The sequence below is a fragment of the Canis lupus genome, chromosome 2 (genome assembly GCF_011100685.1).
Source record: "Canis lupus familiaris isolate Mischka breed German Shepherd chromosome 2, alternate assembly UU_Cfam_GSD_1.0, whole genome shotgun sequence".
Lineage (NCBI taxonomy): Eukaryota > Metazoa > Chordata > Mammalia > Carnivora > Canidae > Canis > Canis lupus.
Window position 1 is genome coordinate 84783727 of NC_049223.1, and position 14099 is coordinate 84797825.

At 47.3% G+C, this 14099-nt stretch overlaps 1 protein-coding gene across 1 annotated transcript in view; it reads right to left on the bottom strand.

The window, feature by feature from the left end:
- Positions 1–14099, bottom strand: part of PEX14 (peroxisomal biogenesis factor 14) — a 138261-nt gene that overhangs the window by 11663 nt on the left and 112499 nt on the right. The gene's annotated exons all lie outside the window — the stretch shown is intronic.

Below are 14099 nucleotides of genomic sequence, written 5' to 3' on the forward strand. Positions count from 1 at the left end.
TCCTCCGGGGAGCTGAGCCAGGCCGCCCCCACCAGCCACGTCCGAGAGTGCCCATCCCCTCGTGGCCACTCTAACACCACGGGCTCAGCCACTCGGACTCCGCCCACACCAGGTGGAAAGGAGTACTTCGCGCCCACTTCACGCCCATTGTCATTTGCATTCACCTCACTGTGCGTGGGGCCTGAGCATCTGCACTGCCACGGCCCTTTCGGCACATTGTATGTGACCCCTTCTCTTCTCAGTTTCTTTATCAATTTCATCAACTCATAGAAAGTTCTTATATAGCTGAATGGAGTTTCAGGAGGCAGAGGCGACAGTGATGGAGGAGCCTGGACAATCAGTCTGTGACAAAAATCCTTCCCCGTATATTTTTCTTTTGATGTGGTGTCTGCCTATGGTGTCTCCTGGTGTGTAGCTTTTCCACGTTGTGTATAAATGTGTCCATCTACTCTCCCACGGGCTCTGGGAAGTGGGTTATGGCAAGCCCGGACCTCCTCATTCCCTCCCAGGGTTGTGCAGGGACACTCAGGGTCCCAGGAACTGCCTCCAGAACACAGCTCCACTGGGGCGCCTGCGTGGCTCAGTCGGTTAAGCGTCTAACTCTTGATTTTGGCTCAGGTCATGATCTCAGGGTCCTGGGATGGATGGAACCCGCTTGAGAGTCTCTCTCAAGTCTCTCTCCCTCTCCCTCTGCCCCTCCCCCATCTCCAAAAAGAGAAAGCTCCTTTCTGCTGCTCTGCTGTAGTGAACATCCCCATCCTACAAGCATCTATGTGGTGTTACGTGAGCACCGCGGCTCACTCAACCCAAAGCTCTGAGACCCGTGACACAGATGGACCTCTCACCCTGACCCAGCGGAGCCAGGAGGCTCTGAGTCCTTGGCAACCTTCTCATTGGTCTCATTCCAAGCCCACGCTGCTCCGAGTGCTCTGATGCAACAACCAAGATCCAGTACAAGCTCATTTTTAAGAGGAAAAGGTGGAGATAGAGTAACCCCGTCACTCTTCAAGAGACTCAATGGTCAGAAGAGCTTCCGTCCACACCCAGCACACCCATCTGTGCTGTCAGAGTCCCCAGAGACAACACCTTCAAGATGGGCATGCGTCCAGTATATCGTGTTCACCACTGACTTCTCAAATCCCCACTCAATACCCTGCAAGGAAACAGCTGCAACAGGGCAAGAAACCGGACCGGAACCCAAAGTGTTCCTGGGTCCTTCTTTCCCGCAGTGTATGGCGTCTTGGGAAGCACAGCCACTCACCGTGGGTACTGGAGCCGGGAGGCTGAGCAGGTGCCGGCAGTTCAGGGGTGCGTGAACTGGAACCCCCGCGACAGCTGCTGCCACCTTCCCAGAACTCTGACCTCCTCAAGCACCAAGCAACACCTGTGGCTCCCTGCTGGGCGCACCCTTCGCCCCCCGCACTGTGGCTCGTCCCTGACATGCTCACGTTAAGAACATTTTATTGCCCCTTGGTTTTCATTATTAATGAAAAGGGACCAGAATGATCTTTCCTAAAGTTCAGAGAGTCTATAAAGACAAGAAGCTGAAATGCCATTTTACTCGTTTTGGAGATGTGTGATACAATTCTGTCTTGTGGCAAAATGAAAAAAAGAGAGAAACTAAGATAGAGGGAACTCTGACCTGCCGCACACCTTTCAAAGGGTAGCCGAGCAGGGCGACTGAGAAAGCACTCGGTGTGATCCCAAACTGGCTCAAAGCCCCAGCCCTGACCACCTGGAGTCCTCTCTGCTGCCCACCCTGGGGCCCATCTTTGCCAAGGCCAGTGCAGACCCCCACGACGGAATGGAGAGCAGGGCACTGGGTGCCCAGGCTCCCCAAATGTCCAGAATTTTACAGTCAAGAACAGAGACCAGACCAATCACTTTTCTGCTCTTGCTCGGAAATAAAAGTAGTGCAACGAATGCGCTTTTTAGAAGCTTCAGAACCTCGTCTGGAAGCCTGTGTACAAAGAAGACAGGAAGCCTGAGATCAGAGATCCCATGGTGGTTGGAGCCACCAACCCGATGGCCCCCAAGGATGTTCCTCTCTTCTTACCAAGCGGGCCACTTGACTGAGGACGGCAGAGCTTTGCTACGTTGGAAGAATGGAGGGACGGTGAGGTACTTACTGCTCAGATTCCAACTGTCCCCAGCGCGTCCCCAGCAGGCACGACACTTTACCAAGACCGCATTGCTGGCATCTCGCAAAGAATGGAGAGACCGTCAGCCACCCCCCAACTCCCCCCCACTCCCGGCCCCCAGGCACTGCCCCCTGCCTCAGGCTGCAGCAAGGTCAGAGGGCAAATCGCTGCAGGGAGAAGAGCACAGGGCTCTTGGAAACAAGGCCTCCTTGAACCTCCCAGGCACTCTGTCACTAGCTTGAGCTCATATGGTCTTCAGGGAGGTCTGTCGGCCCAAAGGGCCGGGGTTCAGGCGAATCCACGGTGAAAGGTGCCCCGTCAGAGGGCGGGAGACGCATCCCCGTGGCTCCTAAACCATTGGTGAACACAACTAAACCGACGTTACTCCATTCTTTTAGCCAAACCTCCACTGACCAAAAGAGCCTGAGCCAGCAGGCGGGAACAGACATCAGGGAACATGGGCGGCCCGGGACTCCCACCACGACTCAGCAGCGGTGAACCCGAAGCTCCCAAGTCACGGACCTGGACTCACTGATACCGTGGAAATCCCACGATCGAGGAAAGGTTCATGAACCATACAGAGCTGGCAACCGCACAGACGCGTCCTGCTGGGAGAGGGAGGAGACACTGGCGCGGCCCCGCGGAGGCGGACGGCCTGAGCGCCGGGCGAGCCTCGCTGCTGTCCCCTCTGCACTCACCCACCGGGCCTGGACTCCACGCGCTGCCGTAGCTGGCTGCTCACATCAGCCCAACAAGCCACCCTGAAAATGAAATAAGATGGGCTCTTCCACAGTGAGGTCCTGGAAAAAAGCCAGCCTGCCAAGCCAGTGCTTGTCACAGCATGGAGTGGCGGGGCTAACTGCATGTATGGACCCGCCGGTCATACAGCAGAGCATGGCTGGCAGCGGCCGCAAGGACAGACCGACCAGAGCACAGCGACCAGAAACACGACAGCTCTGCTCAGGACAGATGCACCTGGGCAGCGGTGAGGCAAAGGCACCACAGACGCCCCACAGTCGTCACCTCTGAAAATTCAAGGCCTCTCTTCACACGAACACCACGTGAAAGACAATCTTGCCACTTCTCTTGGGCTGCGGTGCTGCAGGCAGCGTCATCTTTAGGCAGGAAGGACACTGATGGTCATTACCCTCACAGATTAAAATACATGTGCTCAATTAACCTGTAAGAATTCAGAAGAGTCCAGGAACAGACCCAGGCTTATGTAGTCAAGGGACATTACATACATATATATATATATATATATTTTTTTTTTTTTTTAATGAGGAGGCCCAGGTACTTCTATGGGGAAAGGATAATCTGTGTAATGACTGTGCTGGTATAAGTGGAGTGCCACAGGGGAAGAAGTGAATCTCAACCTTCACCTTGCACAAGCATTAACTCCAAACGGATCACACTGTGAAGCCAAGAAGCAAAAGCTCTAGAGCTGCTGTAAGAAAACAGAGAAGAAAATCATTGGGGTGGGCAACCGCATCTTAAAATACAAAAATAAGCCATAAAAGTGGAGAAAAAGAATAAAATGGACATGATCAAAAGATTAAATTGGGGCTTTTCAAAAGACACTGCCAAGAAAACAAAATGGAAAGTTACAGACAGGGGGAAATATCTGCAAAACATCTATTTGATAAAGAGCTACATCCATAGAACTCAACAATAAAATAGAATTTAGAAAAAAGCGTGAGAAAGACTGGAAGAGATGCTCCATGAAAGACCTACGAATGGCCAATATGCACACGGAAATGTCATTAGTCATTAGGAAGATACAAATTAAAAGTACAATGAGATTCCATGATGTACACATTAGAACGGCTAAACCTAAAAACGGAGAAAACCAAGTGCAGACAAGGATGTGGAGCGTCTAAAATTCTCTTGCGTTGCTGATGGGAATGTAAAATGGTACAACCACTTTGTAGGAGAGTTTTATAATTTCTTACAACGTCAAACATACACCGAATGTGTGGCCAAGGCAGTCTACTCTCAGGTATGAGACTAAGAGAAAAGGAAGCACGCATACACACAAAGGCTTGGACCTGCACACGAACGTTCACGGCAGCATTTTTCTTAATAGCCTCATACTGGAAATCCAAACAACTATCAATGGTCAACGGACAAACAAACTGTGCAGTCAGTAACAGGGGTTCGCAAACTATGCCCATGTGGCGAAGCCCTGCCTCGGCCTACTTTTATTCAGCTGTGAATTCAGAATGGTTTTTATATTTTTAAAGGAATATGAGGAAGAGGAGGGTGGGGGGAGGGGATAGGTCACAGAAGCATGTGTATTTACAGATGTCTGTGTGTGTGTGTAATTTGATCAGTATTATATATATATATATATATATATATATAACTTTTTTTTTAATATTTTGTTTATTTATGAGAGAGAGAGAGGCAGAGACACAGGCAGAAGGAGAAGCAGGCTCCATGCAGGGAGCCTGATGCGGAACTCGATCCCGGGTCTCCAGGATCACACCCTGGGCCAAAGGCAGATGCTCAACCGCTGAGCCACCCAGGCATCCCTTATATATATCTCAACATGGATCAGTCTCAAACAAGGAAAAGAAACCAGACACAACAGACTACAAGCTACATGATATCATTCACATGAAAATTTCTGAAAGGCAGAACTTTCATGACCCAGAATAGATTGGAGAGAGGACTGGTGCAGGGGGCGCAAAGATGCTTCCTGGGGTCGTGGGGATTTTCTATATTGTGAATGTAGGTGTCGGTGACATGAGTTAAATGAGTTACAATTTGGGAACTCACCAAACTATATACTTAAAACTGATTTTTTTGATTAAAAAAAAATCCTTTTTTGATAGATTGTGTATTTGAGAGAGTGTGCGCACGCACGTGAGTGCACACGCACACACGTGGGGGAGGGGCAGAGGCAGAGGGAGAAGCAGAACCCCATGAGCAGGGAACCCGACATGGGGCTCGATCCCAGGACCCCGAGATCATGACCTGAGCCAAAGGCACATACTTAACCAACTGAGCTGCCCGGTGCCCCTAAAACTGATTAATCTTACTATGTATAAATTATACTTCGAAAAAGCTAACTAGAAAGAAAAAAATTAATAAAAATCTAGGAATATAAAACTGCCATAAGACCTAGCAATTTAACTCCTAGAGATCTATGCAAGAGGACCGTAAACATACATCCACATCAGACTTGCACACAAAGGCTCTTAGCAGTGCGACTCAGGTCAGCCAAAACTGGAGACAATCTAAATGTCCGTCAGCTGGTGAACTGCCAGACACAAGACAGCCTGCCCCCCCCCCCCCCCACAAAAGAAAGACAGCCTGCCCATACAGTGAGTGCTCTTCAGGAATAGGCAGGAAGTGCTGCCATATGCCACCACATGGACGAACCTCAACTGTGCTCAACACAAAGGAGGCAGGTGCATGGGACCACATAGAGTATGATTCCATTTACATGAAACGTCCAGAAAAGGTAAATTTGTAGTGATTAGTAGATTAGTGCTTGCCTGGGGTGGGAGGTGAGATTCTCAGAAAATGGGCACACAGAATCTTATTTGGGGGAATGAAGTGATCTAACCCTGATTATGAGTGTTATCACTCAATAAGATACTAAAAGTCATCTGAAATGGGTGAGTGTTACAATATGTAAAATATATTTCACTATTTTGTTAAAAAAACATTTTTTAAAGAAGAGTCTGGAAACAGACCATGCATATATAAACAACTGATTTTTGATAGGACAGGTAACTCAATGGGGATAGGATAATCTTTTATAGGGATCCCTGGGTGGCGCAGCGGTTTAGCGCCTGCCTTTGGCCCAGGGCGCGATCCTGGAGACCCGGGATCGAATCCCACGTCGGGCTCCTGGTGCATGGAGCCTGCTTCTCCCTCTGCCTATGTCTCTGCCTCTCTCTCTCTCTCTGTGTGACTGTCATAAATAAATAAAAAATTAAAAATTAAAAAAAAAAAGGATAATCTTTTATACATATGGTGCTGGCACAACTGGCCATCCAGGCAGACAAAACTGAACCTTGACCTTCATTGTACCATACATAAAAATCAACTAAAAATGAATCACAGATCTCAACATTAAAGCAAACGCTAGATAAGACTTCTAGACGAAAAATGGGGAAAATCTCTACAACCTTGGGGAAAGGAAAGTCTTCAGAGATAGGTCACCAAAACCATAAACTGTAAAAACAAAACCAGAAAACAAACAAAACAAAAGCTCCAGAGATAAATGGACATCATAAATTCTAAAATCTTTTGCACAAGGCAGTAAAGGAAAAGAAAAAGCCAGCCACAGGCCAGGAGGAAATACTAACACACACACACACACACACACACACATCCAACAAAGCACGTGAATCCAGAAGACATAAAGAACTCTTGCAACTCAAGAAGACGATTAAAAAGAGCCAAAAGATGGAACAGTCACTTCACAAAAGAAGGCCTGCAGAATGCACAGTAAGCATGTATGTACAAAGACACTCGACAGGATCGGCCATCCCAGAAACGTAAACTCAAACCACTAAGAGACACCACGGTGGACGCATGGAAACTACCAGTGTTAAAAAAGACCAAGGACACCAACAACAAGGCTACGCACTGACCACATCGCTCATGTGTCGCTGATGGGGACGTGATATGCACACCCACTCTGAACCAGTCTGGCAGTTTCTTCCTGAGATAGACACGCACTTAACATGTAGCCAGAAACTGCACTCCTAGGCATTTACCCAAGAGACAGAAAGACATCCAGACCCGTGCGCAAAGGTTCCTGAGAGCTCTCAGTATAAGAGCTCAGAAGTGGAAACGGCCCACAGCCCATCCGCCAGTGAATGGACAAGCAGGTGTGGCCCGTCCATCCTACGGAGTACTGCTCAGTAATAAAAAGGAAGGGACCCCTGATATCCACAGCGACTTGGGTAAAGCTCAAAAACATCATACTGAGCGAAAGACCAGGAAAGGGAGAGCCCACACTGTATGATTCCCATTTATATAAAGCCCCAGGAAAGAGAAGTCTAGTCAGAAGCAACAGAAGGCAGACCGAGGGTTGCCCCAGAATCATGCTGGCTGGGAACATGGCACAAGGGAACGTTCCGGGGTCCTGCAAATGTTCTACGGTGTGGTGATGCCTACACGGCAGTGTACACCTGTCAAAACTCAAAATCGTACAAATAAAATAGGTGTACTTTATTTTAGGTAAATTATACCTCAATAAGGCTGATTTAGAAAAAACCGTATTAGGTTTTTCTAAGATTTTATTTGTTATCCGACAGAGAGAAAGAGCAGGAGAGCACAAGCAGGGGGAGTGGCAGGCACAGGGAGAAGCAGAAGCACACTCCGGGCTGCATGGAGAGCCTGACATGGGGCTCAAGCCCAGGATCCTGGGATCACGACCTGAGCCGAAGGCAGATGCTCAATTGACTGAGCCACTCAGGCTCTGCTGGAATTTTTAAAACAAAGAGAAAAGATGAAGGGAGCCAGCCGAGACTGTGAACAGCCAGCAGCATGGGCTCTAGGTTCTCTCTCTGCTCAGTTAGCAGCTGACACCAAGGGGAAAAAGCAAGACCTGAGAATTTGAATTCAACTTTTTAAAATCCCTCCTCTGATTTCTGACACATACAAAAGAATAAACATTTATATAACTTATGAAGCATGATAATAAAATCAGCGATCCTCGTGATGGAACGAAAGGACTCTTGTCCTGCCGTATCCCACCTGAAGTTTTATCTGTTTCCCATCAATAGTTATCGTTCAAGCACCAAACTCTACACCGATAGGTCATGCACTGGCTGAAACCTCTTGTCTGTGAACTGTAGCAACAAGCATGAGTTACCCACACCTGTGTCGCCGATGATGATGTACTTGAAGAAACAGGCATATGCCATGGCCGTGGCCGCTCGGTGCCAGGGCACACGCCTAGAATCAGCAACCCTAAACCCACCTATTTCACCAGGTAAAGCTTCCCAAACTCCACTGAAACTAGCCGTGCGCTCCTTCCTGTCCACCCAGGGGGAAACCAACATCCTGAGGTTAGGGTTTATTCTAATTCAAAACGTCCCGCGGAACGGGAGAAGCTGGGAACGTGTCCCGCCAGGTCCAGGGCTGCGCTTCTCAGGCTCCTGCGCGGACGGGTGCGGCTGAGCAACTGATCTCCAGCCCGTGGGCAGAAAGTGAAAATGATGTGCGCGGTTTCCAGGCCGTGTCCTCGGACGGCTGCTCCTTTTCCCTCCTCGTCCCTACTCTTGCTGGGTGGACAGCAGACGGGACAACTGGAGCTGGGGCAGCCATGCTGGAGCCCGGGACGGATGCCAGCCAGGTGTCAGGGATGAAGAACACAGAGACTCGACAGCCCCTGTTTACACAACTGAGAAATAGTCTTCCATTTCACGTGAGCCACTCTTACTTCGGGTTTTCTGTGATTTGTTGTGGACTCTTACAAGAGGAACACAGGCTGTACCGTGAGCACAGATATAATCCTACCCACCACCACCACCAAAGACCCTTTCAGTGGCCTAAGAAACCTGAGGAATGGGCTTCTGTACTTGGTTCTTTCCTGGGACACTTGTCCTCCTCGCTATCCACAAATGGCGTTTTATGCAGCACCCGCACGGCACCATAATGGGTGTAGCACAAAGCAAACAAAAACAGACAGGGCACTAGCTCTTCAAAAGCTGCTGTTCTAAACCAGTCACACAGACAAAAGAAAAAACATAATTTCCTAAAAATTGGAGAAATGTTGTCTTCAATATACAGACCAGAAACTACTATATAAGCCAAAATTGAGCTCTGTCTTCATAAGTTCCAAAAGCTCTCACCATCACCCCAAGCAAGATGGCATGGGTCGGTCTTCACTTCCCCAAGCACTGGGCTTCCCACTAAATACCTGGATGGTGGCCTCCTGAAGGCAAGGTCTGTCCTCCACCCCTGCAGCCTGCACAGCCGAGTACACAGGAGCCTCCACTCAGTGGCTCCCTGGAGAGCTCCCCCCAGCCTCTGGTATTACAAGACAACCTTTCAACTCCCAAGCATGTTTCCACCACCATCTATCCATTCAACAAGCATTTCTAGAGCACCTACTCATCAGAGCCCTGGGTTACAGATAAAAAAAAAAAAAGAAAAAGAAAAAAGCCTCTAATTCAGGTAATGCCAATTTAATAGAAAAGACAAGTGGATAAACATTTAAGTGTAGTGCAGCAGAGAACAGGGGACTGAGCAGGCCAACGGGACCTCCATCCTACTGAAACGGAGGCATTGGAAAGAGTTCCTAGAGGGGCTGACGGCTGCCCCCAACCCTGAGGGGCAGCAATGAGCAGGCCAGCCAAAGAGCACCTCGTGCACTCCCAGAGTGTCTTCCCCAACTCCCCACACTGCATCTTCTGGGATGATACAAGAGTTTTAATACTAGTCTAAGAGTAACATGGTCAAATAGACAACATAGCCTCAAAGGTAATCGGATGATGCATTTTGAAGTTAAAAAAAAAAATCCACGTGCTTCTGACTGCCATCCATTAGGGTGATGGCCTGGCTGCCGTCGTCTTCCGACACCGCCATCCCAGACTCCAGCCACTGAACATCCCGTGGTTTCATGTCCATATGCCTTTACCTCAGCCTGGTTGGTCTTGTCCATGTTGGCTGGTCAATGAACTGACCCTATTCCCCATCCCCACCTCCCCACCCCCGCCATCCAGTTAAACAGCCCCTGCTCTCTGAAGTGCCCCTTTGCCTCGTCTGTGCCACTGGCCTCACCTGGACCTACCCCACAAGCACTGCTGTTTGCCTAACTGCCTTTCCTTTTTTTTTTTTTTTTTTTTAAGATTTACTTATTTATTTATTCATGAGAGACACAGAAAGAGAGGCAAAGACACAGGCAGAGGGAGAAGCAGGCTTCATTCAGGGAGCCCGACGTGGGACTCGATCCCAGGACCCCGGGGTCACGCCCTGGCAGAGTCACCCGGCGTCCCTTAACTGCCTTTCCTATTAGATAGGGAAAACTGGAGAGGGCAAGGGGGCCTTATTAATCATTTCACTGACGGGGGCCTAGCATAGTGTCTGGCCCATAGCAGGTATAGGATAATAAATGCTTGCTCAGCAAATGAAGATAATCAAGGCTAAATATACACTACTAAACAGGGCTAATAAGAAATAAAGTGAGAAAGACCCCATACTCTTAGGATTTCTTTCTTTTTTTTTTTTTTTAAGATTTTATTTATTTATTCATAGAGATACAGAGAGAGAGAGAGAGAGAGGCAGAGACACAGGCAGAGGGAGAAGCAGGCTCCATGCAGGGAGCCCGACGTGGGACTCGATCCCAGGACTCCAGGATCACGCCCTGGGCTGCAGGCGGCGCTAAACCGCTGGGCCACTGGGGCTGCCCACTCTTAGGATTTCTAATCAAATGTCAAAGCCTTCCAACAACCTCACACACAAACATCCTAACTGAAGCTATACAGGTTAATCTTTGAAGGACCTAAATTGGTTATCAAAGACAGTGAGGGAAAATATTTGAGCCTAAGGGGAAAAGAAAAAAACATTATCCTACAAAATTTACACTGGCCCTGCCTAAATCCCAAAGCTACCTTGCTTCTTGTTTCTTTGGGAGGAATGAAGAAATCAAGCAAGCATTTATCAGAACTTTATGTTCGGGACTGGGTAGGTGCTGTGTAGCCTGATTCAAAGTCAAACAGAAAGAAAGCAAAATGAGAAGCAGAGAATGTTAGATTTCCTCTCAAATCCCAGCCTGACTTTTCCGGAGCTCTGCCCGACTTGCCTTAGAGCCCTGACAACACTGGTGTATTCTCACATCAGGTGACACCAAGCTTCCCCTCAGCGTCAACCTCCTACTGCTCTCACAAAGCCTTCTCTGACTTTCCTAGCCCACATTAATTTTTCTCTTTTCTGTATTCTTATGGAATTTCTTGTCTGTATAATTAATTTTGGCATTAAATCACAAGGTCTTATATTATTATCCTTTTCTTAAGAGTCTATCTTTTCTCTCCCAGAGAGCCTATAAGATTTTTAGGGATCACGTTTTGCATTTCCGACGATACTGTGCTAAGCACACAGTAGACGCTTAATAAACACGGATGGATTGACCCGGTACCTTCCTGGCAGGTATCCAAGTTCTCTCCGCTGACATGGGAGGCATTTACTACCGTCTCAAGGTCAACCACGTTCACCAAAGAACAGAGATACCAAAAGAGGTACAAAGTGGGACACCTGCCACCAAGCAGAAGGGCTGGCGAGTGCAGAGGTGACACTCCAAGAGCACCAGGCTCCCTGGAGTCATCTTGCAAATGCTTACACTTCCCTGAGACGTGAGCGTCTGGGACTGCACCCAGAGAATCCCATTTTCCAGGATTGGGTTCAGAGATGGAATGTCTGTCCTTAAAGAGCCAAGACAAGGGAAGGAAGGGGCTCTAGATATAAAATAGGCAGGAACACACATGAGTGGAGGCCATAAATCCCTCCCAGGACGCAGACAATGCCTCAGTGATAAGCATGCAGATTGCACACCTAGTTCAGAAACTCCCCTGAGTTTGCTTGTAATTAAGGGGGTTAGAAAGGTAAAAAAAATATATAAACCCAATTAATCATTTAAATATTTAAAGTCAGATTTTTTTCCTCACTCCAGGATTAGTATATTTCATAACGCCAGCGGCAGACAGCCCTGGTTTTTACTGGGGTTCATTTTAGAGCATGTTTAAACTAGTCAGATTGAGTGATGCTTCCAGCAACTAATCGCATGTCAAATAAAAGATATTTTATGTAATAAATTACCGCTACAAGTAATTCAAATGTCATTTATCAGTTTTATTATCAGTCAGGCAAAGTCTTGTTTCTCTATATTAATCAAAATCAAGCTTTCTTTTTTTTTCTTTTCTTTTCTTTTTTTTTTTTTTTTTTTTTTTTTTTTTTTTGAGCAGTTTTGACACCTCTTGGCAAAAGTACAGAAGTGAAGAGGTAGAGAGAGTCACCCCCGGAGCTGAAAGGAGCAGTGTAACAGTACAAGAGGAATGAAGCTCAACAATGACAGGTAGAAACTTCAGGGATTTAAAATTGCCATTACCATTGTTTTTATACTAGCGTCAGAGCAGGAAGGAGTCTGTCTCTAAGATGTATTTTATTTTTAGGGCTGGGAGACTCTTAAAAATACTCCTACCTAAATACCTAAACGCGTAATGCTTTTTCTCAGAGAGACCTGGACAGAAGAATTCAGAGGACAGCACTGTCTGCACCACCCCCCACCCCAGCCCTTTCAGCCCTTTCTTTTTGCCTCTTTCAGAAAGGCCAACAGTTTAACCCCTTTGTGCCTACCAGAAAGTAGGCACGTGCAAGATGTTTCAGGCCGACTCTGTGACCAACCAGAACAATGTGTTCTGAGCAAGAGGTTTCCAAGTAGCCGAGAGACCTGTTTGGTTTTAAGCCATGGAGGAAACAGCTGGAATGGAACAGATGTGCGTCTTAGAAAATTCTGCACCCCAGCTGCCAGTGCCTGTCCTCAACAAATCCCATTAACTGTCTGGGCCCAGGGACACAACTAAAGAAAAAGTGTGGAGACCTAGCCTTTGGATAGAAGGAAGCACGGAGAGCATGTTCAGTGACCCAAAACAAAAACGGTAGATGGGCAAGAATGCTGGCCAGGAGGGAGACGTGAGTCTCAGGCCGACAAGTAGTTGCTACTGACTCAGTCGCTCCAACACAAGGCTCACCGCTGAGCACCGTTTCTTGGGTCTCAGAGGTCACCTGTGAGTGGTTTGTGAGACAAGGTGACCATGGATGAGGTGAACTTGAGCTCGTGCTACTCGATCTCACCCATTCAGCCCTATCCAGAAAGCTCGAGAACGGGCATATCTAAATGGGATCTGGGACATCATGATCCACCTCCTGCCCCTCCCTTGGCCCCCCGACTGAGCCAGTGAGGAAGACAGCAAAGCAAGGGCCAGAGGGGCAATCCAGACCACGTGGTGGGGGTCAAAACAAGCCTGGCATTTTAAGTTATGCCTTCCAATATCTGGTATCTAACACTTTTAAATTAACATGTTTTGAAAAACTAAAACTTCTGAGATAGACAATTAAAATGAAGATAATTATAGAAAAGCCATTTTGAAAGACAACAGATCCAAGGCTGAGTTATGTTAAAGACACAAAACTCGAGCTATTTTCCATCACTTTGAAGTAATTTTAACCTTTTCAGACTTTTTATAAGTGACTTAAAGAAGGGGTTCTGGCTGCATTTTGGAGATTGAACACTTATTAGTAGTTTGAAGAACCATTATTCTTCAAACAGCTTCACTTAAAAACATGGGTCATGTTCTCATGTAATAATTAGAAGCTAATTCAAAAAGGACCTTTACATTTAACCTGAAATTCTCTAACAGACTGTCACCACATAAATATACATGGCACAGCCAGGACAGGGAAGGAGGGAAGGAGGGAAGGAGGAAAGGAAGGAAGGAAGGAAGGAAGGAAGGAAGGAAGGAAGGAAGGAAGGAAGGAAGGAAGGAAGGAAGGAAAGAGAGGCCACCCCAAGTCTGCTAATATTAACTTTAAAAAATAAAATTAGGAGTGGAGTCATTTCAGGGAACAAACGAGAATGCAGCCATGAATCAGACGTTCAGGTTCTTGTTCGTCAAAGAGTGACACGCAAAAGCATGATGTAAGTAAATAGAAACAGAACCAAGAAATACTTTTATAGATTCTTACTTGTAACCAAAATATTTGAAACAACACAATAAACTCATTTATTCTGGTCCCTCATCTCTTCTTACCTTTGTAACCTTTGTCGCATACTTAAAAGTTTTTCTAGGAGAGGATTTGGGTGTGTCACATTCTTTTGGAAGAACCCAAGAACGGTCTACTAGTCCCGGTTTCTCCCAGCTTGCTCAGTCTGGGAGATGGGAAGCCCTGCTCTCTGGCCGGAATCCTGAACCCCAGTCAAGGTTAAAGCAGGAG